This window comes from Microtus pennsylvanicus, chromosome 1 (genome assembly GCF_037038515.1).
Source record: "Microtus pennsylvanicus isolate mMicPen1 chromosome 1, mMicPen1.hap1, whole genome shotgun sequence".
NCBI classification, from domain to species: domain Eukaryota; kingdom Metazoa; phylum Chordata; class Mammalia; order Rodentia; family Cricetidae; genus Microtus; species Microtus pennsylvanicus.
Window position 1 is genome coordinate 114,581,462 of NC_134579.1, and position 23,355 is coordinate 114,604,816.

The 23,355-nt window shown below is 43.1% G+C and overlaps 1 pseudogene; it reads right to left on the minus strand.

Annotated features, from left to right (window-relative positions):
* Positions 1–11,318: 11,318 nt before the first annotated feature.
* On the minus strand, positions 11,319–11,960 carry LOC142851553 (small ribosomal subunit protein uS5 pseudogene; annotated as a pseudogene).
* Positions 11,961–23,355: the final 11,395 nt, after the last annotated feature.

Here is a 23,355-nt window from a genome sequence, read left to right on the forward strand (position 1 = left end):
GCAATAGTAACAATGCTCTGCCAGACGATGGTGGCAAATGCCCTGCACTTGGGAGACAGAGGCAGGTGGATCTCTGTGAGTTCAAAGCCAGCCTGGTCTACAGAGCTAGTTCCAGGACAGAACAGGTTTCAAAGCTACAGAGAAACCCTATGGGGGGAGGGATAAAAGGGTAACAACACTCTTAACCACTGAGCTATCTCTCCAGCCCCTGTCTATTCCTTTTTTAAAAAAACAAACAAACAAAAGACTTTATTTATTATATATGCAGGCCAGAAGAGGGCACCAGATCTCATTACAGATGGTTGTGAGCCATCATGTGGTTGCTGGGAATTGAACTCAGGACCTCTGGAAGAACAGTCAATGCTCTTAACCTCTGAGCCTTCTCTCCAGCCCCAGCCCCCCTGTCTATTCCTTTTTAACAGATCTGCTTAGATGTACTCTTTGGCAGAACACTCATGCAGCTGGACACCGTGGCACAGGCCTTTAATCTCAGGACTGGGGAAGCAGAGGCAAGCGAATTTCATCAAGGGTTAGTGAGTAAATATCAAGATATTCTGGCTGTCTCGGAAATGCAAATAAAACCACAGACATCACTCCTACTCAGATGCTGGAAAGAGCAAAACGCGTGTAAACCTTGTTGAAGATGAGGAAGCCTCACTGGTGGTCGGAATGTGACATGAGAAGGCTGCTGGGCAGAATTCTGGCAATCATTTAAGGACGTGCAGCATAAAGTTACCTATGGCCACAGAGAAACTTAGAGCAGGATTCACAGCAGCTGAAATGGGGAGGCTGCACAAATGCCCGACACTGAATGAATGTAGAAACGCATAGTTTTTTTCTTTTTGAGAGAGTGCTGACCCCCTGGATACAACAGAATGTTTTCTGGCTTGACTAACATGCATGAGGCCCTAGGTTCAATCCCTAGTGCTGCCAATGGAAAAGAGAAAATCATTTACAAAATATGTCTGAGTCATCAAAATGACTCAGTATGTAAAGTACTGTGGGCAAAGTCTGAGGAACTCAGCTTAATCCCCAGGATGCATTTAGGGTGGAAGAGAGAATCAGCTCCACAGAGTTGGCTTCTGACCTCCACATGGATGTTGGGTACAACGATCATATGCTTTCCACCCCCCATCCCTGTCTTTCTCTCCGTCTCTCTCCCTCTGTCTCTCTCTCTCCCCCTCTCCTCTCCTCTCCCCTACTCTCCTCCTTTTTCTCTCTATCCTCTCTCTCACACACACACACGCACAACATAACAAATAAAATTCAGGGGCTGTCTAGATAGTTCAGTGGGCAAAGGTATTTGCACTCAAACTTGATGAACTAAGTTCCAGCCCTGGATTCGATATGATGGAAGAAGAAAACCAACTTCCCCAAGTTGTCCTCTGACCTCCATACAGGAACCAGAATATGTGCAGTGTGTTCATGCATGTGTGTGCACACACATACACACGCACGCGCAAACACACACACACGCGCGCAAACACACACACACACACACTAAATGTAACTTTATTTATTTGGTTTTTCGAGACAGGGTTTCTCTGTGGTTTTGGAGCCTGTCCTGGAACTAGCTCTTGTAGACCAGGCTGGTCTCGAACTCACAGAGATCCGCCTGCCTCTGCCTCCCAAGTGCTGGGATTAAAGGCGTGCCCCACCACCACCCGGCTAAATGTAACTTTAAAAAGTAAAAAAAGAAAAAGCAAAAATAAATGTCCAGAATGTGTATCACATATTAAATGTTCAGAATAGCAAATTCTCGGAGAAGGGGGTGACCCCCAGGGACGAAGGAGTTGAGGGTGATGAAGTGGCTGCTATTGAGCATGCGGTTCCTTTTTGCCATGGAGTATTGTTTTCTACTGGTGATAGGGATCAAATCCAGAGCACTCCGCCTGTGTTCTGTCACTGAGGTCTGCCTCAGACACACTCTGGAGGATGCAAAGGTTTAAAACTGGCTCGGATGGCAGTGGCCACGGGAATAGAGTCTGCATGAGTGGATGATTCCTAACTACCTGGAGTTGAGACTTGAGATACTTCGTATTTTTTTTATTTAGTTTTGTATTTTGAGATTGATTTTATTTTATGTGTATGGGTGTTTTTCCTGCCTCTATAGACATACTTGCACTGCATGTGTGCCTAGTGTCTAAGGGGACCGAAAGAAGGTGTCAGATCTCCTGGAACCAGAGTTCAAAATGTCTGTGATCCACCATGTGGGAGCTGGGAATCAAACCTGGGTCCTCTGGAAGAGCAACCAGTGCTCCTAACCACTGAACAATCTCTCTAGTCTGTTATTTTTGAGATATCATCTCGTCGTGTAACTCTAGCTGGTTTAGAACTCACTATGTAAACCGGGCAAGGTGGCACACATCTTTAATCCCAGCACTTAGGAGGCAGAGGGAGGCAGGTCTCTGTGAGTTCAAGGCCAGCCTGGTCTACAAAGCAAGTTCTAAGACAGCCAGAACTGTTATACAGAGAGATCCTGTCTTGAAAGACAAAAAAAAAAAAAAAAAAAAAAAAAAAAAGAACTCACTATGTAGGTAAGGAGACTTTGAAATCTGGATTCTCTTGCCTCCACTCCCCCAGTGTTAGAATTACGGTGATTGGCTTCTACTACTGGCCTTTGAAACTTGACACTTTCGGTAAAGGAGATTTGTTGTGTGATGGAATGTTGCTTCACTTCATTTCATTTTCCATGTAAAAACGTTCTTCTTTCCACTGTGTGCTAATTGTACCAATTATAGTTTGAGAAAATGTGGTTTCCTAACTTATGATAAACTACCACTTTGTATTTCAGAGATAAAAAGAATTGCCAAGACACATGAGATAATTTATTGTAGCTCAATTACTTGTTTATTGTATAGTGGGAGTGTTCTCTGGGCATCTGGGTAGGTTTTTGTTTTTGTTTGTTTTGACTGGGGGATGAAACAGGGTCCTTCGTAGCCTAGGCTGGAGATACACAGCTGAGGCTGTATTGAACTCCTAGAGCCTCATGCCTCCACCCCCCACTTCTGGGATCTCAGACATTTTTATTTATTTTTGCCTTAAATTAAATCTCTTCTAATAAGCCGGGCGATGGTGGCACACGCCTTTAATCCCAGCACTCGGGAGGCAGAGGCAGGCGGATCTCTGTGAGTTCGAGACCAGCCTGGTCTACAGAGCTAGGTCCAGGACAGGCTCCAATGCCACAGAGAAACCCTGTCTCAAAAAACCAAAAAAAGAAAAAAAAATCTCTTCTAATATAAATAAAAATATAACTGCAATATATGGCTACCTACAATGTATCAATATATGCATAAAGGAAAAAGTCATATCCTTTTCTACACATACATGTTTATTTACATTTTATTTATTTGATGTACTTGTGTGTGCTTGTGTCTGCATGTATCAGAGTTCATGTAATAGGGTTGGAACATAGGCAGGCAGGCAGACACAGCAGCAGGCACCTCAAGCCCTGAGACATCTTTCCAGCCCAATCTTTTTTAAATTACGCTTATCTGTCTGTCCGTCTGTCTGTCTGTCTGTCTATCTATCTATCTATCTATCTATCTATCTATCTATCTATCTATCTTTGGGGGTATGTGGGACACACTCAAGACACAGGACACTTGTAGAGGTCAGAGAACAACTTGTGGGAAGCAGATAGCCTCATTCCTGTCGTGTGCATCCTAGGGATGAAAACTCAAATCTTCAGGCTCCATGCCAAGCGCTCTCACCAACACATAAAATGTTATCTGAAATAGAATCTTATGATGTGGCCCAAGCTGGCTCTAACTCATAGCAATTCTCCTGCCTCAGCCTCCTGAGTGATGAGATCACAAGTATGAACCACCACATCCATCTACATGAAAAGTTCTTCTTCTGAGTTTATAAAGTGCTGAAAGTCAATTGACTTGGAGATGCAGTGGCGTGTGCCTGTGGTTAGAGCTGAGGTGAGAGGAGCCCAGGGATCTGGGGGTCTGAGGACAGCCTGGGGACACGCAGGGAACCCTGTCTCCAAACAGAAAACCATCTGAACCCTCTCTCACACGGAAGAAGAAACAAAATGACATGATCTAAACCTGTTTTAGTTACTAAATAACCTATATCTTTCAATCATGTGTACTTGTAAGACAACAGGGTAGAAAGATAGTTATTTTTAGTCTATCACTTCACCATTTTAAGAACATTAACTCATAGCCCAGGCATGGTTGTGCACACCTTAGATCCCAGGACTCAGGATGCAGAGGCAGGGGGATCTCTGAGTTTGAAGCAGTCTAGTCTATATAGTGAGTTCTAGGGCAGCCGGAGCTGAGATCCTGTCCAAAAAAGAAAGTAATTCATGTGTGGAAGGCAAAATGAGTAGTTTTTCTAAGTCATTTAGCAACTTGCTAGACTAGTCTTATTTTGGAAAAATTCAAACTCATATGAGATAAAGAGTATCACTCAGTAATGGAGCAGATGGATTTCTTTTTTTTTTAATTTATTTAATGTTATGTGCATTGGTGTGAGGGTGTCAGATCCCCTGGAATTTGAGTTACAGACAGTTGTAAGCTGCCATGTAGGTGCTAGGAATTGAACCTGGGTCCTCTGGATGAACAGCCAGTGCTTTTATTTTTTTATTTTTTATTTTTTTTGGTTTTTCGAGACAGGGTTTCTCTGTGGCTTTGGAGCCTGTCCTGGAACTAGCTCTGTAGACCAGGCTGGTCTCGAACTCACAGAGATCCGCCTGCCTCTGCCTCCCGAGTGATTTTTTTTTTTGGTTTTAAGCCAGTGCTTTTAACTGCTGAGCCATTTCTCCAGCCCAAGATGGATTTCTTTAAGTTCATGGTCAGGTTTTTTGAGACAGGGTTTCACTGTGTAGTCCTGGCTGCCCTGTAACTCACTCTGTAGACCAGGCTAGCCTGAACTCATGGAAACACCTGCCTCTGCCTCCCGAGTGCTGGGTTTAAAGGTGTGCACCATGAACGTCCAGCTCCATTCTTTCATTCTTACCTGTAGTACTTGCCTCGCTCTATCCACCACCCCCCCCATCCAGTTAACCGAGTTAAACTGAGTGTTAGATTGGTGAATGTGAAAATGTGTGAGAATCCAACCAAGTTTGCTGTGTTAATAAAAGTGTCCTGGGTCATTTTCATGATGATAACCAAGACAAGGTGATCCATCTTCTTCAGAGTCACTGTTTAAATTTCATGATTTAAAAGATGGTTTTCAGGGCTGGGGATGTGGCTTGGTTGGTAGAGTGCTGTCTACCATGTAGGAAACACTACTTTAGATCCCCAACACTGCCTAAAACCAAGTGTGGAGATGTAGGCCTGTAATCCCTGCACAGGGGAAGGGGGGAGGCAGGAGGAGCATAAATTCAAGGTCATTCTTGGCTACACAGTGAATTAATTGAAGGCCAGCCTGGCATACATGAGACAACTTCTCAAAAAATAAAGAAAATCAGAAGCAAAAACAAAGAAATCCTTGTTTAACCCAAGTTTGCAAGTGACAATGTTATAAATGGATAGATAACAAAAATGTACTCAGTGGGAGCCAGCATCATGGCTCAGGGGAAAAGGTGCTTGCTGCCAAGTCTGGTTACCTGAACTCAATGTCTGGCATCCATGTGTTGGAAGGTGAGAACCACCTCACAGAAATTGTCCTCTGACCTCCACATGCATGCAGTGGCATGTGCACTCCCATTCTCCCTCTTACACACACACGTGCATGCACACACACACTGATAATAAAATAATGTAATAAAAAGAGTACAAGAGAGACTGGTACGAGGGGTTCATCTCAAGGGGTAGGACGACGAGAGAAGATAACGAGATAACAGGAGGGGATCTGATCAAAGTGTATTACACATGTCCACAGTTATGCAAGAGTGAATAAAATGTTGATTTTATGAAAAAAAGAAGTTCTCCATCTGTGAAACGGAGGCCGTGATTGCCAACTGGTACCTTGAGCCTTAAAGCTTTGCTGAGTAGGTGAAAACTACTGACAGCGGAACGGAAGAGAGGCAGAACTTTAATGGTTTTCCAGAGTCAAAGGGGAGGTTTTACAGGTGCCCCGCCCCACCCTCCCTACTAGGCAAACCCGGCACAGGACTTTCTTCTTGTCATAGCTTGGGAAACTGAGTCAGTCCTGAACTCCCTTGCCCGAGGCTGAGTGTAAACCGATGAAAGTCAGAATCATGCCAGCCCATGCAGGGTCATGTTCTCTGGTGTTTCTGTTCTTCTAGTAAAGAGACAGATCTTGTAAAACAAGTTCATTCCTGTTCGGGAATCTCCATTCACACAAGAGGGGTGTCTGGAGATGTGAGCACGCCACAGTATTTGGAGGTAACTTGCCTTGATGCAGGTGGCTACTTTACTTTCCCCGTGGACTTTCTAGCTCATTCTCCTCATATGGAGCACTCTCAAGTGCCAAACCCTAAACAAAGGGACACGGTTTTTCTTCTTGTGGAGCTTAAAAGCCACAACAAATGTCGATGCGTCAGAACTGCTGTGCTGATTTCTTACGGCTGCTGCATTGGATGCCTACAAGTCTGGTGGCTTGAATAACAGAAATAGATTCTCTCACAGCAATAGAGACCGAAAGTCTGACATCACTTATTAGCAGAACCATGGTTCGAATGTGTTACCTTTGAACTTGTGGTTCCCAGCTGCAGGTGCTGTTTTGGGAGACTGTGGAACCATCTGGACATGGCCGACTTAGGCTGCAGGAGTTGGCCTGGAGAGCTATGGCTAGATCCCAGTTCTGCTCCCTTCTCTGCCTTCTAGTCTGTTAGGATGTGAGGAAGCCATGCCCCCAAGTTCCTGCTGCTAGGGATGGTGCCACCTTCTGTTACGCCCTCGTCACCATGAGGGACTGTTTCTGCTCTAATTGGAGACGTGAGCCCTTTCCCTCTTAGGTTATTTGGTGACAGCAACATAAAACTAGCACGGCGATGGGACAATCTTTTATCTCTGTCTTCACCTGACATCGTGCCCACCCACACAATCCAGAAAGACCCCATATTTTACCATCAATGTTACTTCTTCAAAGTAAACTCATGTTAACAGGCTCTGGGTGAATGTGTAGTTTTAGAACTCACTATATGGCCTCAAGTCCACGGATTGCTCATGGCAATCCACCTGCCTCAGTGTCCCATTTGGTTGGATATTTATTTACTTCAAAAGCTCTAAAGTTCTGAGTTCATTCTACACACACACACACACACACACACACACACACACACACACAGAGAGAGAGAGAGAGAGAGAGAGAGAGAGAGAGAATGAAAATATTTTTTTTTTTTTTTTTGCTTTTTAAGAGGCTGGGGTTGTATCTCTGTGAGAGAGTGTTCGTCTGTCTAGCGTGAAGACTACACCCCACCAGCAGCTGGTGACAGTCAAGATGAAGCTCTGGAATTGTCATTGGTTTGAAAGTCAGCCTTTTGAACAGCACACAACATGCCAGTTTCCCCCTGAATTGAATCATATTTTATGACTTCATTATTCCAAGTTGTTTCTAAGTATATGCCAGAGTAGCATTCGCTAGCTAAGGAAATGCTAAAATATAACATTTCCGACGCTCACCAATGAACAGGGCTGATAGACCTCAATTGTCCTACCTAGCCTAAGCTTCCAGGGCTCACAACCTATCAAAGGAAAGCAAGCCAGCTCCCTCTGCACGCCTGAGAAGCGCTGGGAGGATCAAGAAGATGATGAAAGGGACGAAGCCTCTTTCTAAAGATCATAGACAGCACATCGTTAGAGCCCTCATTATGTGTGCTGCCAAGTGACTCACAGAGGGCATGGGCTCAGACCCTGCCTTTCCCTGCTAACAGTTTACAACCCAGGCAGACAGACAGGCTGACGCTCACACTCGTTTACAGACCAGCCAGACACACACAGTGCAGCACGACCATCAAGTCAACGGATGTTTGAGTGAGGCAAACATTGAGATGGGGACATCCAGATGCCTGAAATAAAAATAGGTGAACATCCCACTTCTGGGCTAAGGTACAGAAGTTTACCCACCATCGCATCCATTGGCAAGAATAAACACAAGACTCAAAATTGCTCTAAAAAATACCAACCTTTTATTTACCCTCATTCTGAACGCTTACATCTGCTAGGGTCCTTGGCTTTTGTGCATGTGTATGTGATGGGAGGGGGACTCATTGAATCCACAGTCCTCCTGCCTCAACCTCCTAAAGGCTGGGATTGTGGGAGTGGAGGCCATGTCTGGAGGGTCACAATAATTGAAACAATTGGGGCTGGAGAAATGGCTCAGCGGTTAAGGGCACCTGATACTTCTCAGCAGCCAGATGGCTTACAACCACATGTAAGTCCAGTTCCAAAGGATGTGATATCCTCTTCTGACCTCCATGGGCACCAGGCACACACATGGTACATAGCTATTTGGGCAAAAAATTCATAAATGTAAAATAAATGTTATTTATTTATTTATTTAGTTAGTTAGTTAGTTTGTTTTGAGACAAAGTTTCTGTGTATAGCCCTGGCTCTTCTGGAACTCACTATGTAGACCAGGCTGGCCTCAAACTCAAAGAGATCCACCTGCCTCTGCCTCTTGGGTGGTGGCATTAAAGGTGTGCACCACCATTGCTCAGCAAATAAATATATCTTTAAAAAATAAAGGTTTTTTAAAGTTTTGTGTGATATTTCTGAACACATGTCTGAAATTGCCTTTGCTAAAATAAAACTGCTTTTTCTTCTGAACACCATTGGCACGATCCCTGAAAGAGCTCTTTTGGCCTTGAATAGAAGATGTTTTTGTTTCAACTAACTCAATTCTATTTAATTCTTATCCCTTGTCATTTGAATTAGGACTCAGAATGGTTGGTCTTTTTTTTTTTTGAATAGCTAATTATTTCTATCATTTCGACACTTGAGAAAAACACTTTCTAGGGTCTGTGGGTACAACTCAATGGTATAGGACTTGCCTAGTAAAATGCAAAGATTTGGGTTCTCTATAAATAAATAAATGGAAAGAAAGAAAAGAGAGAAGGAGGAAGCACAACGCTCCAGTATGGAGAACCTGTGGTTTAAAGTTCTCCTAGCAAGTCAAGGTCCCTTCAAGCATGTAGCCTATCAGAATCAAGCTTGGCCCAGGCTATAAGAGACAGTCTCATAAAACAAAAATTGGGCTTCAAAAATGTCTCAGTCAGTGAAAGTGTTTGCCGATTGACTATGAGGGCCAGGGTGGAATTCTCAACACCCACATAAAAGGTGGATATGGCAGTGTGCGCCTATAACCCCAGTGCTAGGGAAGTGGGGACAGGACAGGAGAGTCCCCAGGACATGGTGGCCAGCCGGTCTACCTGAATCTGCGAGTTCCAAGTTTAGAAATGGCTCAGTAGGTAAAAACGCTTGGCTCACAAACATCAGGACCCACATTAAAAAGTCAGTGTGGGCCGGGCGGTGGTGGCGCACGCCTTTAATCCCAGCACTCAGAAGGCCGAGGCAGGCTGAGCTCTGTGAGTTCAAGGTCAGCCTGGTCTACAGAGTTAGTTCCAGCACCGCTGGGATTGTTACACAGAGACACCCTATCTCAAAAAGTCAATAAATGAATAAACAAACAACGTGATCTTGGGATGGGGAATATCTTTCCTCTTTATTGGGGAAACCACTTCAACAACAACAACAACAAAAATCTGATCTGTTTGCTCTTGATTGGTCTAGCCTGGGTCATGTGCTTGTCATTGAAACAACCATAGTGATCAAGGGCTGGAAACTTGGCATTCACTGCACACTGAGGGGTCTGAATATTGTAGGCTGGAGTGAATCCTTCCCTGAGAGCTTAGTGGGTGTTAACCATAGTGTAGTTCTTGGAATTGTCTCTCGACACTTCGATTTCTGTGAATGAGCTTAAACATCTCAGAGCTGGAGCGGAAACGTTCTCCAGTCGCTGTGGAAGTCGAATTTGAATTGGCCTCAGATAAAAGCCTGGCTGAGTCATGTGCAGTTCCTAGAATAGGAAAAGGGCATCAAAAACTGTGGGTATGAAACTGGGCATAGTGGTACACGCCTTTAATCCCAGCACTCGGGAGGCAAAGGCGGGGGATCTCTGTGCATTTCAGGCCAGTCTGGTCTAAGGAGTGAGATCCGGGACAGCCAGGGCTTCACAGGGAGACCCTGTCTCGAAAAACTGGAGGGGGGAGAGTAATTTAGTTTCCTGCCCTTCCCCCGTTCCCATAAATGATGTTTTTCAGTTTCTTGTAACTGAGAGGGGGCAAACAGCCAGGTCTGTGTATGAACACTGGCGTGCCACTATTCTTAGCAGTCTATAAGGCAGTGTTCACCAAATCCTTTTTCTTCTTTCTCATTTATTTATTTATTAATTATGTATACAATGTTCTGTCTGCATGTATGACTGCAGGCCAGAAGAGGGCACCAGATCTCATTACCGGTAGTTGTGAGCCACCAAGTGATTGCTGGGAATTGAACTCAGGGCCTCTGGAAGAGCAGCTAGTGCTCTTAACCTCTGAGCCACCTCTCCAGTCCCCCACCAAATTGTTTTTCATGACCAAGAATAAAAATACAGGGATAGTTCGGCTGAAAGAAATAGTTTTTAAAAAGATTTATTCAGGACAGGCGGTGGTGGTGCATGCCTTTAATCCCAACACTTGGGAGGCAGAGGCAAGCAGATCTCTGTGAGTTGGAGGCCAGCGTGGTCTACAAAGCGAGTTCCAGAACAAGCTCCAAAGCTACAGAGAAACCCTGCCTTGAGAAAAACAAAACAAAAGCTTGCTTGCTTTATTTATTTATTTATTTTTGGTTTTTCGAGACAGGGTTTCTCTGTGGTTTTTTGGAGCCTGTCCTGGAACTAGCTCTTGTAGACCAGGCTGGTTTCGAACTCATAGAGATCTGCCTGCCTCTGCCTCCCAAGTGCTGGGATTAAAGGCGTGCACCACCACTGCCCAGCTTCAAAAGCTTTATGTTGTATAGTGTTCTGACTGCGTGTATGCTTGCAGGCTAGGAGAGGGCGCCAAATCTCATTACAGATGGTTGTGAGCCACCAGGTGGTTGCTCGAAATTGAACTCAGTACCTCTGCAAGAGCAGTCAGTGCTTTTAATCTCTGAGAAATCTCTTCAGCCCTGAAATGTTTTTTAACAGACTTAATTCATCTTTAAATATTTTAAATATTTTTAACAGACTTAATTCATTTTATTTTTCTTGTATAGATAAAATGTCTAGACAGTGGTGGCACACACCTTTAATCCCAGCACTTGGGAGGCAGAGGCAGGCGGATCTCTGTGAGCTCGAGGCCAGCCTGGTCTACAGAGCTAGTTCCAGGACAGCCAGAGTTGTTGTATAAAGATCTGGTGTGGGTTTTCACAAGATGGTCAGTGAATTCCTGATAAGGAGACTTGGTGAACACAGTCTCTTTCCAGAGGTCTGGGAGTCAGGGAGCTGTAGGTCTTGGAGATGGTGTCAAAGGTGGCTTTGGCAATGTTGCCAGGGATGGCAGTGCAGCCCCTGGCTGATGTGTAGCAGTCACCAATACAGGCCATTAGAGAAAGCTGCGTGGGCACAGGCACAGAGGTGCTGCCAGTGCCTCTGGGACATAAATGGGGTACATTAGCACAGAGCCACAGCAGCTTGTCACTTTGCATGGAACAGTGTGGGGCTTGCCAATCTTGTTCCCCCAGTAACCTCTCCACACAGGGATAATGGAGAGCGATGGCCGCTTGGATGGCAGTGGATACCTCCTTGGAGCCCTTAACACAGAAATCAACATGACCATTGTAGTCCCCAACCGCGACAAGAGCCTTGTACTGAATCTGATTCTGCACTGGAATGAGCTTTAGAATCTCATCCTTTAGGGATACACCCAGGAAAAATCAATAATCTCGGATTCCTTAATGGGCAATGAGGTCGATCTCCTCCAGGGATTGATCTTCATGTCCTTAACCAGGCATCTCAGCTCGGTGACGGGGATCCACTCCTTGACCTGGCACCTCCACGAGCCCCACAGCCTTGACCATGGCCACAATGATAATCTCAGTCCCTAAGTTTGCTGATGAATCCTCCACAGAAGTCTCCATGAGATCCTAATCCTGGGCTTCCGGGGCCTCCCACTGCACCAGGGTCATCTGCCATTTGGTGTTTTCCCAGAGAAGAAGCTGAAGTATTTTTGATGACATTGTTCATGTGTGTGTTCATCAGCATAGGGAGTATGAACGGTATGCATAAGTACACGTAAACTAAACATACATATACACATATGTATTATATGTACACACACGTATACACATATTTATATCTATGTATACATACTAAATGCCATTCTTCCTTGGATATAGCTCAGGGGTAGAGTGCCTACCTAGTCTAGATGAAGTCCTAGGATCAATTCCTGGTAACGACAAAAAATAATTCTTTTATTAATGAATTCTCCTCCACACAAATTAGATAAAATACCTCTCAAAGACTTTAAAGAGCCAGAGAGTTAAACAGTTTCCCTGGCAATTTAATTGATTTGTGGTAGGAGACCATTAAGAGACTGAAATTAGGGGCTGGAGAGATGTCTCGGCAGCTGAGAGCACTGGCTGCTCTTCTGGGGGACCCCGGATCAGTTTTCAGCACCCACACAGCAGTTCACAACTTTCTCTAACTCAGACAGGGGATCTTTTCTGGTCTCCCTGGGCACCAGGTATGCAGGTGGTGCACAGAAGTACAGGCAATCGCTTATAGAGATAAATAAAAGAAACCTTTTTAAAAAAACAGAAAGACACTTAAGGATTGAAAAATGTCCAGTTTTAACATTAAATAAAGAACACCCAGTGACTTCAGAACCTGTGAGAAGCAAGGGTTCTGGTGCTTTTCCTGGGAGACATGAAACCGTTTTAGTAAATTTGGCCTTGCGAGAACTGATTAGCCGGGCATGATGGTACCTGCCTCTCATCTCAGCAGGAGGCAGGTAGAGGCAGGTGGTCTACAAAGTAACTGAGCTCTAGGACAGCCAGGGCTGCACAGAGAAACCTGTCAAAAAATGAACTGGTTAAACAGTCCTCAAAATTAGGCTTTATGGGACCGAGAGATGGCTCAGCAGTTAAGAGCACTGGCTGTTCTTCCAGAGGACCATGGGTTCAGTTCCCAGGATCACATGGCAGCTCACACCTGTCTATAATTCCAGTTTCAGGGGATCTGATACCCTCACATAGACATACCTGTGGGCAAAACACCAATGCACATAGAAGAAAAATAGGATTTACACTAAGGACCCAGTATAACCTGACTTTTTTATTATTTTTTTTAAATAGTTATTTATTATGTATACAATATTCTGTCTGTGTGTATGCCCGTAGGCCAGAAGAGGGCACCAGACCCCATTACAGATGGTTGTGAGCCACCATGTGGTTGCTGGGAATTGAACTCAGGACCTCTGGAAGAGCAGGCAATGCTCTTAACCTCTGAGCCATCTCTCCAGCCCCTGAGTTTTTTATTATTATTATTAAAAATTTCTGCCTCCTCCCCACCTCCATCTCCCATTTCCCTCCCCCTCCCCCGCTCCCCTCCCCCTCCCTCTCCAGCCCGAAGAGCAGTCAGGGTTCCTTGCCCTGTGGGAAGTCCAAGGTCCTCCCTCCTCCATCCAGGTCTAAGAAGGTGAGCACCCAAACAGCCTAGGCTCCCACAAAGCCAATATGTGCAGTAGGATCAAAACCCCGTGCCATTGTTCTTGGCTTCTCAGCAGCCCTCATTGTCCGCCATGTTCAGAGAATCCGGTTTTATCCCATGCTTTTTTAGACCCAGTCCTGCTGGCCTTGGTGAGTTCCCAATAGATCAGCCCCATTGTCTCAGTGTGTGGGTGCACCCCTCGCGGTCCTGACTTCCTTGCTCATGTTCTCCTTCTTTCTGCTCCTCATTTGGACCATGGAAGCACAGTCCGGTGCTCCAATGTGGGTCTCTATCTCTATCTCCTTTGATCGCCAGATGAAGGTTCTATGATGATATGCAAGATATTCATCAGTATGACTATAGGGTAGGGCCATTTCAGGCTCCCTTTCCTCAACTGCCCAAGGAACTAGCAATTTCTCAGGAAATTCGGGATCAACCTACACCAGGACCCAGCAATACCACTGGGAATATACCCAAGAGATGCCCTATCATGTTACAAAACCATTTGTTCAACTATGTTCATAGCAGCATTGTTTGTAATAGCCAGAACCTGGAAACAGCCTAGATGCCCTTCAATGGAAGAATGGATAAAGAAAGTGTGGAATATATACATATTAGAGTATTACTCAGTGGTAAAAAACAATGACATCTTGAATTTTGCATGCAAATGGATGGAAATAGAAAACACTATCCTGAGTGAGGTAAGCCAGACCCAAAAAGATGAACATGGGATGTACTCATTCATAATTGGTTTCTAGCCATAAATAAAGGACAGTGAGCCTATAATTTGTGATCCTAGAGAAGCTAAATAAGAAGGTGAACCCAAAGAAAAACACATAGTTATCCTCCTGGATATTGTAAGTAGACAAGATTGCTGGGCAAAAACTGGGAACTGGGGGTAGGGTGGGGTGGGGGAAAGGGGAGATGAGGAGAGAAGAGTGAGAAGGGGAGGATGGGAAGAACCTGGGGGAATGGGATGGTTGGGATAAAGGAAGGGTAGTATGGGAGCAGGGAAGTATATATCTTAATTAAGGGAGCTAATTTTAGAGTTGGCAAGAGACTTGACCCTAGAGGGGTTCCCAGGTGTCCAGGGAGATGTCCCCTGACTTTTAATAAAAATAGGGGTGTTTTAGTTAACTAATTAGTTTGAGCTATTTAACTTTATTTATTTATTTATTTATTGAGATAGGATTTCTCTTTGTATCTTTGGATGTCCTGGAACTCACTTTGTAGACCAGGCTGGCCTTGAACTCACCGAGATCCACCTGCCTTCGCCTCCTGAGTGCTGGGATTAAAGGTGTATGCCACCATACCTGGATAATTTTTAAAAATTTTTAACAGTATTTAACTCAAATGCAGATATTCAACATAAGCCATTAGTAGGGCTCAGATTTATTCATTTAAAAACAAAATTATGGGAAATGAAACAAGATAATCTTTCAGTTTTCAAAGCTTTAAGGAAAGGCTCATGAATAGGGCCATAAAGGATCCGTGTAACCAGCCCCAGTCTCTCACTACCACTAGTTTACACCCATACTGTAATCTTTTTTATAATGATAAACTGATTGGCCCATTAGCTCAGGCTTCTTATTAACTCTTTTTTTTGTTTTTTGTTTTTTTTTTTGTTTTGTTTTTCGAGACAGGGTTTCTCTGTGGCTTTGGAGCCTGTCCTGGAACTAGCTCTTGTAGACCAGGCTGGTCTCGAACTCACAGAGATCCGCCTGCCTCTGCCTCCCGAGTGCTGGGATTAAAGGCGTGCGCCACCACCGCCCAGCCTCTTATTAACTCTTGTAAATTACATTATCCCATTATTCTTATCTATGTTAGCCACATGACTCAGTACCTTTTTCAGCAGGGCAGGTCACATCCTGCTTCTCCAGTGTCTGGACAGGACTGGGGAAAGAGCTTCCTTCTTCCCAGAATACTCCTGTTCTCATTGCCCTGCCTCTACTTCCTGTCTGGTTGTCCTGCCTATACTTCCTGCCTGGCTACTGGCCAATCATTGTTTATTTAAAACATAATTGACAGAATACAGAATTGTCCTGCACCATTTCCATCCCCCCCCTCTTTTTTTTTTTTTAATAAAACAAGAGTAGCAATAGTCCATTTTTTGGGAATGTGGGTGTAGTTTTCCAGGCTACTTCCTGCTGGTTGGGGCGCTGATAATCTTATGGGAACCTAAAGAAAATTTAGAATTATGATCAAGTTCTGCCTGGAGTATCCTGTGAGTCTTGATCATTTCAGGCAGCAGTCTTTTTTTTTTTTTATTAAAGATTTCTGCCTCTTCCCCGCCACCGCCTCCCATTTCCCTCCCCCTCCCCCAATCAAGTCCCCTCCCTCGTCAGCCCAAAGAGCAATCAGGGTTCCCTGCCCTGTGGGAAGTCCAAGGACCACCCACCTCCATCCAGGTCTAGTAAGGTGAGCATCCAAACTGCCTAGGCTCCCACAAAGCCAGTATGTGCGGTAGGATCAAAACCCAGTGCCATTGTTCTTGACTTCTCAGCAGTCCTCATTGTCCGCTATGTTCAGAGAGTCCGGTTTTATCCCAGGCTTTTTTAGACCCAGGCCAGCTGGCCTTGGTGAGTTCCTGATAGAACATCCCCATTGTCTCAGTGTGTGAGTGCACCCCTCACGGTCCTGAGTTCCTTGCTTGTGCTCTCTCTCCTTCTGCTCCTTATTTGGACCTTGGGATTTCTGTCCGGTGCTCCAATGTGGGTCTCTGTCTCTGTCTCCTTTCATTGCCTGATGAAGGTTAATATCCAGGAGGTCAGGCAGCAGTCTTAAATCTGTTCTGGATGTAGAACTCAGACATCCAGGCCATCTGTTCCTACCGGAGATTTCTCAGGTGGTCTTCCTTGACCAAACTGTAATCTTAATATATGTTCCTGAATTAAGATTTACAGTTCAAATTTTCTAGTATAACCATTTATTTTTTTTAAAATATTTATTTATTATGTATACAATATTCTGTCTGTGTGCATGTCTGCAGGCCAGAAGAGGGCACCAGACCTCTTTACAGATGGTTGTGAGCCACCATGTGGTTGCCGGGAATTGAACTCAGGACCTTTGGAAGAGCAGCCAATGTTCTTAACCACTGAGCCATCTCTCCAGCCCCTAGTATGACCATTTAAAAATGGTTAGCATCTGCCTTGGTGGTGATGGCAACATGCCTCTAATTCCAGCACTCAGGAGACAAAGGCAGGTAGATCTCTGTGAGTTGGGGGCCAGCCTGGTTTACAGAGCTAGTTCCAGGATAGGCTGCAAAGCTATAGAGAAACTCTATTTCAAAAAAACAACCAAAACCAAAACAAATCAAAACAAAAAAAAATGCTTAATATCAGATTGCTTCCTAAAAATGCCAAATAAATCATAGCAACTTCAATATACATTTGTTCTTAAAGCAAGGGGCCACCATTTGTAGAAAGCAATATTTAGCCTCCAGATCTTCCCAGAAATGGCACATGTCCACTCAAGGGCCTGTGCATGCTCATGCTTCCACGTGGACTATCTAGCCTGATGTGCATAGAAGCAAGCACAGCAAATTTGAAGATTAATAGTGTAATTAGTTTTCAAAAATTAGGCATTACTGGGCTGGAGAGATGGCTCAGCGGTTAAGAGTATTGCCTGCTCTTCCAAAGGTCCTGAGTTCAATTCCCAGCAACCACATGGTGGCTCACAACCATCTGTAATGAGGTCTGGTGCCCTCTTCTGGCCTTCAGGCATTACACACAGAAAGAATATTCTATACATAATAAATAAATATTAAAAAAAAATTAGGCATTACTGTGTACTCACAGTAAATAGAAATAGGGGTCCTTTTTTTTTTTTTGGTTTGTTTTGTTTTTCAAGACAGGATTTCTTGTCTTGTAACAGCCCTGGATGTCCTGGAACTCGCTTTGTAGATCAGGCTGGCCCCAGAAATCCAAAAGCCTCTGCCTCCCTAGTACTGGGGTTAAAGGTTTGTGTAAATGGAGACTGTTCTTTCATTTCCTGGTTGCCCAGATCCAAATAATCACACAGAAACTATATTAATCACAACACTGTTAGGCCAATAGCTTAGGTGTACTCCTAGCTAGCTCTTATATCCTAAATTAACTCATTTTTATTAATCTGTGTATGACCACAAGGCTGTGGCCTACTAGTAATTTTCTGGCATCTTCTTCCTTTGGGAGCTACATGGCGTCTCTCTGATCTCACCTACTTTCTCTATATATCTCGGTTTGGATTTCCCACCTGACTTTGCTCTGCTAAGCCATTGGTTGAAACAGCTTTATTCATCAACCAAAAAAAGAACACATGTACAGAAGGACATCCTATATCATCTCCTCCTTTCTGTCTAAATAAAAAGGAAGATTTTTACTTTTACATAGTAAAATTACATATAACAAAACAGGTATCAAGCAAGAATTACAGTTACAATATTTATATCTACTCTATCTTTTATCATAACTAAGGAAAACTATAACTATCTAGTCTTCAACTCTATCAAAGACCCCAGAAGGATATATTTTCTAAGAAAACAGGAAGTGCATTGTAAACAACTTCCAAAGTTCTAAAAATGACAGAGACATCCCGGCTGCTTGCAGTCACCCAAAGTTCTTCTGTAACTTTGATCTTCTGTAACAAAGATCTTCTGCATCCATCTTCAGCCTACAGGTCCATAATATTTGGCAGACCTTTCAGTGAAGCAGGAAATTTGAAGATCTGTTCTGTCTTGTACTGGCAAAGTACATCAGTTGCTTTCTTCTGTGTCCAGCAGATGTCTGGCAGTTTCTTTCATGAAGCAGGAATCCTGAAGGGCTGTTTCATCTTCTTTTGGAAAATTCAGCAGTCATTTTCTGTGGGTCCTGCATGTCTAGTTTATACAGCATACCATCAAGCAGTCCAAGCAACAGTAGTTTCTTGCCCAAATGGGTAGGCTTGTAAAATTGAAGGCGAATTCCATATCGAGTTTCTTCAATGCCTATCAACCTCTCTGAAGTAATTGGTGCTGCCAGAAGCAGACATGTCTCACTGTTGAGAAAAGTCTAAGTTCTTAAAACCTTTTAAATGCCATATTTGGTGGGCCTTTGAAGTGTTGAAGATTATCTATCTGAAATATATCTCTGTATATCTAGAAAACCTAACAAACATGACTAGAAGTTTGACTACTATAAATGACTATTAATCTGTAATTGTTAATTATATATTACATTTTTAAATGAGCTGTATAAATATAATACCTTAAAGAAGAGCAGAAATACATATACACAGTATAACAAAATCAACCTCAAATTTGTATCAATAGACCAAGATCCATACCAATGCAACGTATTTATCTCTATATCATATCCCCCTTATATTTTTAATTTTTTTTAGAAACTGACTTTGACCATTAATCATTTATAACCAACCCTTTCAAAATGAAAGTAAACATTTATAAACAATCATTTTGGGAATTTGGGTGTTTTCTCCAGACTGCTTCCTGATGTTTGTTGGGTGAAGTATTTTTAGGATACATGGAAACCTTTCGGGGTGGTCTTGTTCCATGAAGCAATATTAGCTTGGAAGGAATCCATAGGTTCTCATCTTCTGTGGAAACAAAAGCAGAATCTCTTTTCCAAAGTAACATATCCTTAGACTCAAATTTTAAAGTCAAGATACCTTTAAAATATATGTGTTGGTTTAGCTTAGCAGCTCCCAGAATCAAATGTCTCTCTGCAGTCAAAAAATTCAAAGAAAACAGAATAATATACATAATCTAGGCTTTCTGTGTATATTCCATCTTTACATGGCTTATTTTTTTTTTACTCCTTTAATCTATGACTGTCTGTACTCTTTTATAGTATATTACTTTTACTGTCTCTCTAAAGACTTTGTTTTATTTTTTTAAAATATTTCCTTGGGGGCTGGAGAGATGGCTCAGAGGTTAAGAGCATTGCCTGCTCTTCCAAAGGTCCTGAGTTCAATTCCCAGCAACCACATGGTGGCTCACAACCATCTGTAATGAGGTCCGGTCCCCTCTCCTGGCCTGCAGGCATACACACAGACAGAATATTGCATACATAATAAATAAATAAATAAATATTTCCTTTTATAACTGTCTATACTCTTTTCTTCTCTTTCCCAAGTATATGTACATTTTTAAAACACACTATGACCCATTCATAAGTTTATTTCTGTCTGAATCTGTCTTTATTGCATATCTGTAATCATTTTCTGACCAGGAGAGCTTGTAAAATTGTAAACAGCTTGGTCACAGTGGCCCTGGATGCTGGCTCCACCTACTCTTGGCCTCTTGATATAGCAGAGGTAGTGGAGGTATGTGTGAGTCATGCTTACTGCCCCAGCTCCAGGGACACAGCGGGTGGGTCTATGTTGCCATTAAGCAATTTATAGCATTCTGGTAACAAAACATAAGTGCTCTATAGAAGGACCTCCAAAAAGAGCCAGAACCATCTGTGCCAGCAGCCCAAACCAGGAAGCCGTCTCTTAAAGGAACCGCAGTTTTTGCTGATAATGCCAAGTCAGGAAGCCTTTTCTTAAAGGAGATGCAAAGTCTTTTAAGAAACAGAGCCCACCTGAGAAAATGCTGCTACCAAGAAGCCATGCTTGACTCTGTTCTTTTGTGTCTAGAATTTCTTCCCAAGCTCTCTCAGGTTTTATGTGGATGCAGTTGCTCACATTGGTGCCATTTGTTAAAGAAGACGGCTCCTTTGTTTCTGGCAGCCCAGACCCCAAAAAATCACACAAAAACTATATTAATTACCACACCTTTTGGCCAATAACTTGGGTGCATTCCTAGGTAGCTCTTACATCTCCAGTTAACCGGCCGGGCGGTGGTGGCGCACGCCTTTAATCCCAGCACTTGGGAGGCAGAGGCAGGAGGATCTCTGTGAGTTCGAGACCAGCCTGGTCTACAGGACAGGCTCCAAAGCCACAGAGAAACCCTGTCTCGAAAAACCAAAAAAAAAAAAAAAATCTCCAGTTTAACCCATTTCTATTAATCTGTGTATCTCCGCGAGACTGTTGCCTACTGGTAAGTTTCCAGTGTCTTCCTCCTTCGGCAGTCACATGGCGTCTCCCTGACTCCATCTACTCTCTCTATAACTGTATTCAAATTTCCCGCCTCGCTTTGCTCTGCTAAGTCATTGACTGAAACAGCTTTATTCAGCAACCAATAAAAGCAATGCATAGGGCTGGAGAGATGGCTCAGTGGTTAAGAGCATTGCCTGCTCTTCCAGAGGTCCTGAGTTCAATTCCCGGCAACCACATGGTGGCTCACAACCATCTGTAATGAGGTCTGGTGCCCTCTTCTGGCCAGCAGACATACACAGAGACAGAATATTGTATGCATAATAAATAAATAAATATTTTTAAAAAAAGCAACGCATATACAGAAGGACATCCCACATCAGGTTTGTACTACTACTACTTGGGTTCTCCAGAAGAGCAACTAGTGCTTTTAACTGCTCAGTCATTTCTCCATCCCCTAGTTGATTTTTATTTTTATTTTTTTTATTATTTTTTTCCCTAGTTGATTTTAATGTTTTATTTTCTGTGTGTATATATGTGTGTGCCCATGCCATGGCATATACATGCAGTCAGAGGACAGCTCAAAGAGATTGATTTTTTTCTTCCACCATGTGGATCCCAAGGACCAAACTCAAGTCTTCAGGTTTGGCTAAAAATACCTTTATCCATGGAGCAATCTTGCCGACACAGTCTGTTGTTGTTTTTGTTTGTTTTCTTGAAAGAGTCTCACTATGTAGCCTCAGCTGGCTATTTTTTGTTTGCTTGTTTTCTTTTGCTTTTAATGGTGATCCTAGGCGTCCAGCACAGATACTCAGGCTTAGAAGGCAAACACTTGCAAGCAAACTATCTCCCAGTTCTACATATTGTTAAACAATAAAGTTTTGTCTGTTACAAAAAGTTTAGGCTTACTCTATTACCCTTTGTTTCTTCCTACAGGCTCTTTTGAGTGTTTTTTTCTTCCACCCACAAGAAGCCGAGGGTTATAAAATGTTACAGTCTTACAAGAGCTGGCTAAGATAACTAAGCTTCCAATGTTCTTAGATAGTAAGTAAACTATCTTGAGTGAAGAAGAAGGTGGAAGAGAGAGAAACACAAAAAAGTCAAACATCCTTATGTTTTAACCCTGTCATTAAGGTCTTAGGTATAAAAGGCATTTACTCCTCTGAAGATCTGGGGGAGATTGCAAACAGAGCTAGTTTTTATTTTCATGGAGGTATAGCAAGTCAGACCCATTTGTCACAACATTACCCCAAAAGGCCTTCATCAAGATGGACGTAGACTATCTGGTCTAACAGTCAGGGAGCTAAAATAAACCAGAGAAAATAGAACAGAAAGGTACCTTTAAATCAGAGCCCACACAGGCTATAACTCCATGCCACATCACAAAGCAAAGTATAATAAAAGGAACTTTTTAAAAGTTTTTTGAAACTTTAAGAAAAGTAATTTTCTTTACTTCTATTGGAAAATGCCAGCAAGCCAAATATTGAGCATAAGTCAGCATACCAGCCAAGAGTGCAACAGGCGAGTATAGCTGGTGCTTCCCTCATGCCTGTAGTTCTGAGACAGATTGCTACCAGTTTACTAGAGCCTAGGTCATATAGTGAGACTTCATTTCCAGACAAAAGGAAAGAGAACAAAGAAATCGATGAGTATAAAATACAGTCATGGCCATGAAAATTACAGAAAGTGAATTGTCTTACTGACTGGCACTGTGAGACATAGAAAGTGGGTACAAGCAAGCAAGTGGATTTTGCATTAGAAATTAATCAATGTGTCTATCACTCCCTCCAGCTGCATTAGTGAGCTCTAATTTGGATGGAGAAAAAGCAATGAGAAATCCCTTCTCCAAGGAATGAGGTCAACTGAGTTGGAGAAGCTGGTCTGGTACTTTGGGTATGGAAATGCTTGGCCATGCTCTTCAGGTTAATGGTCGTTTGCCGAGTAATTCAGTCAGTTACCCAGACATTTCCATATTGATTAAGCTATGAGACTCCGTGTGAGAGTTAAGATTTGTTCAATAGGAGATATTTTCTTCCTCCTCAGCCAAACACTTTTCTCTGTGTTGCGTGGCGGCAGTTCAGAGACATTGGGCATTTTTCTCAATTGTTTGCTGCTTTATTTCCTTGAGAGATGGTCTGCTAATGTTTTGGAAACTTGATGGCAGCAAGCTCCTATCTGACCTTCTCAACGCTGGGATTATAGGCAGGAACAGCCATGTCTAGCTGTTCCTGTTATATGGATACCCAGGATATGGATACATGAACTCATGTCTTTATGCTTACACAGCAAGTACCATTATTCCACAAGTTCTATGTTATTATTTATTTATTTGGTTTTTTCCTTTTTTTTTTAAAAAAAAGATTTTATTATGTATACAGTGTTCTACCTACATGTACTACTGCTCACCAGAAGAGGGTGTTATAGATGGTTGTGAGCCACCATGTGGTTGTTGGATATTGAACTCAGGACTCCTGGAAGAGCAGCCAGTACTCTTAACCTCTGAGCCATCTCTCCAGCCCCTACCTGCTTTTTTCTTTTCTTTTCTTTTCTTTCTTTCTTTCTTTCTTTCTTTCTTTCTTTCTTTCTTTCTTTCTTTCTTTCTTTTTTGAGACAGGGTTTCTCTGTGCATAGTCCTGAGTGTCCTGGAATTCCCTCTGTAGACCAGCCTGGTCTCAGACTCACAGAGCTCCTCCTGCCTCTGCCTTCCAAGTGCTGGGGTTAAAGTTGCATGACACCTCTACCTGGCCCTGT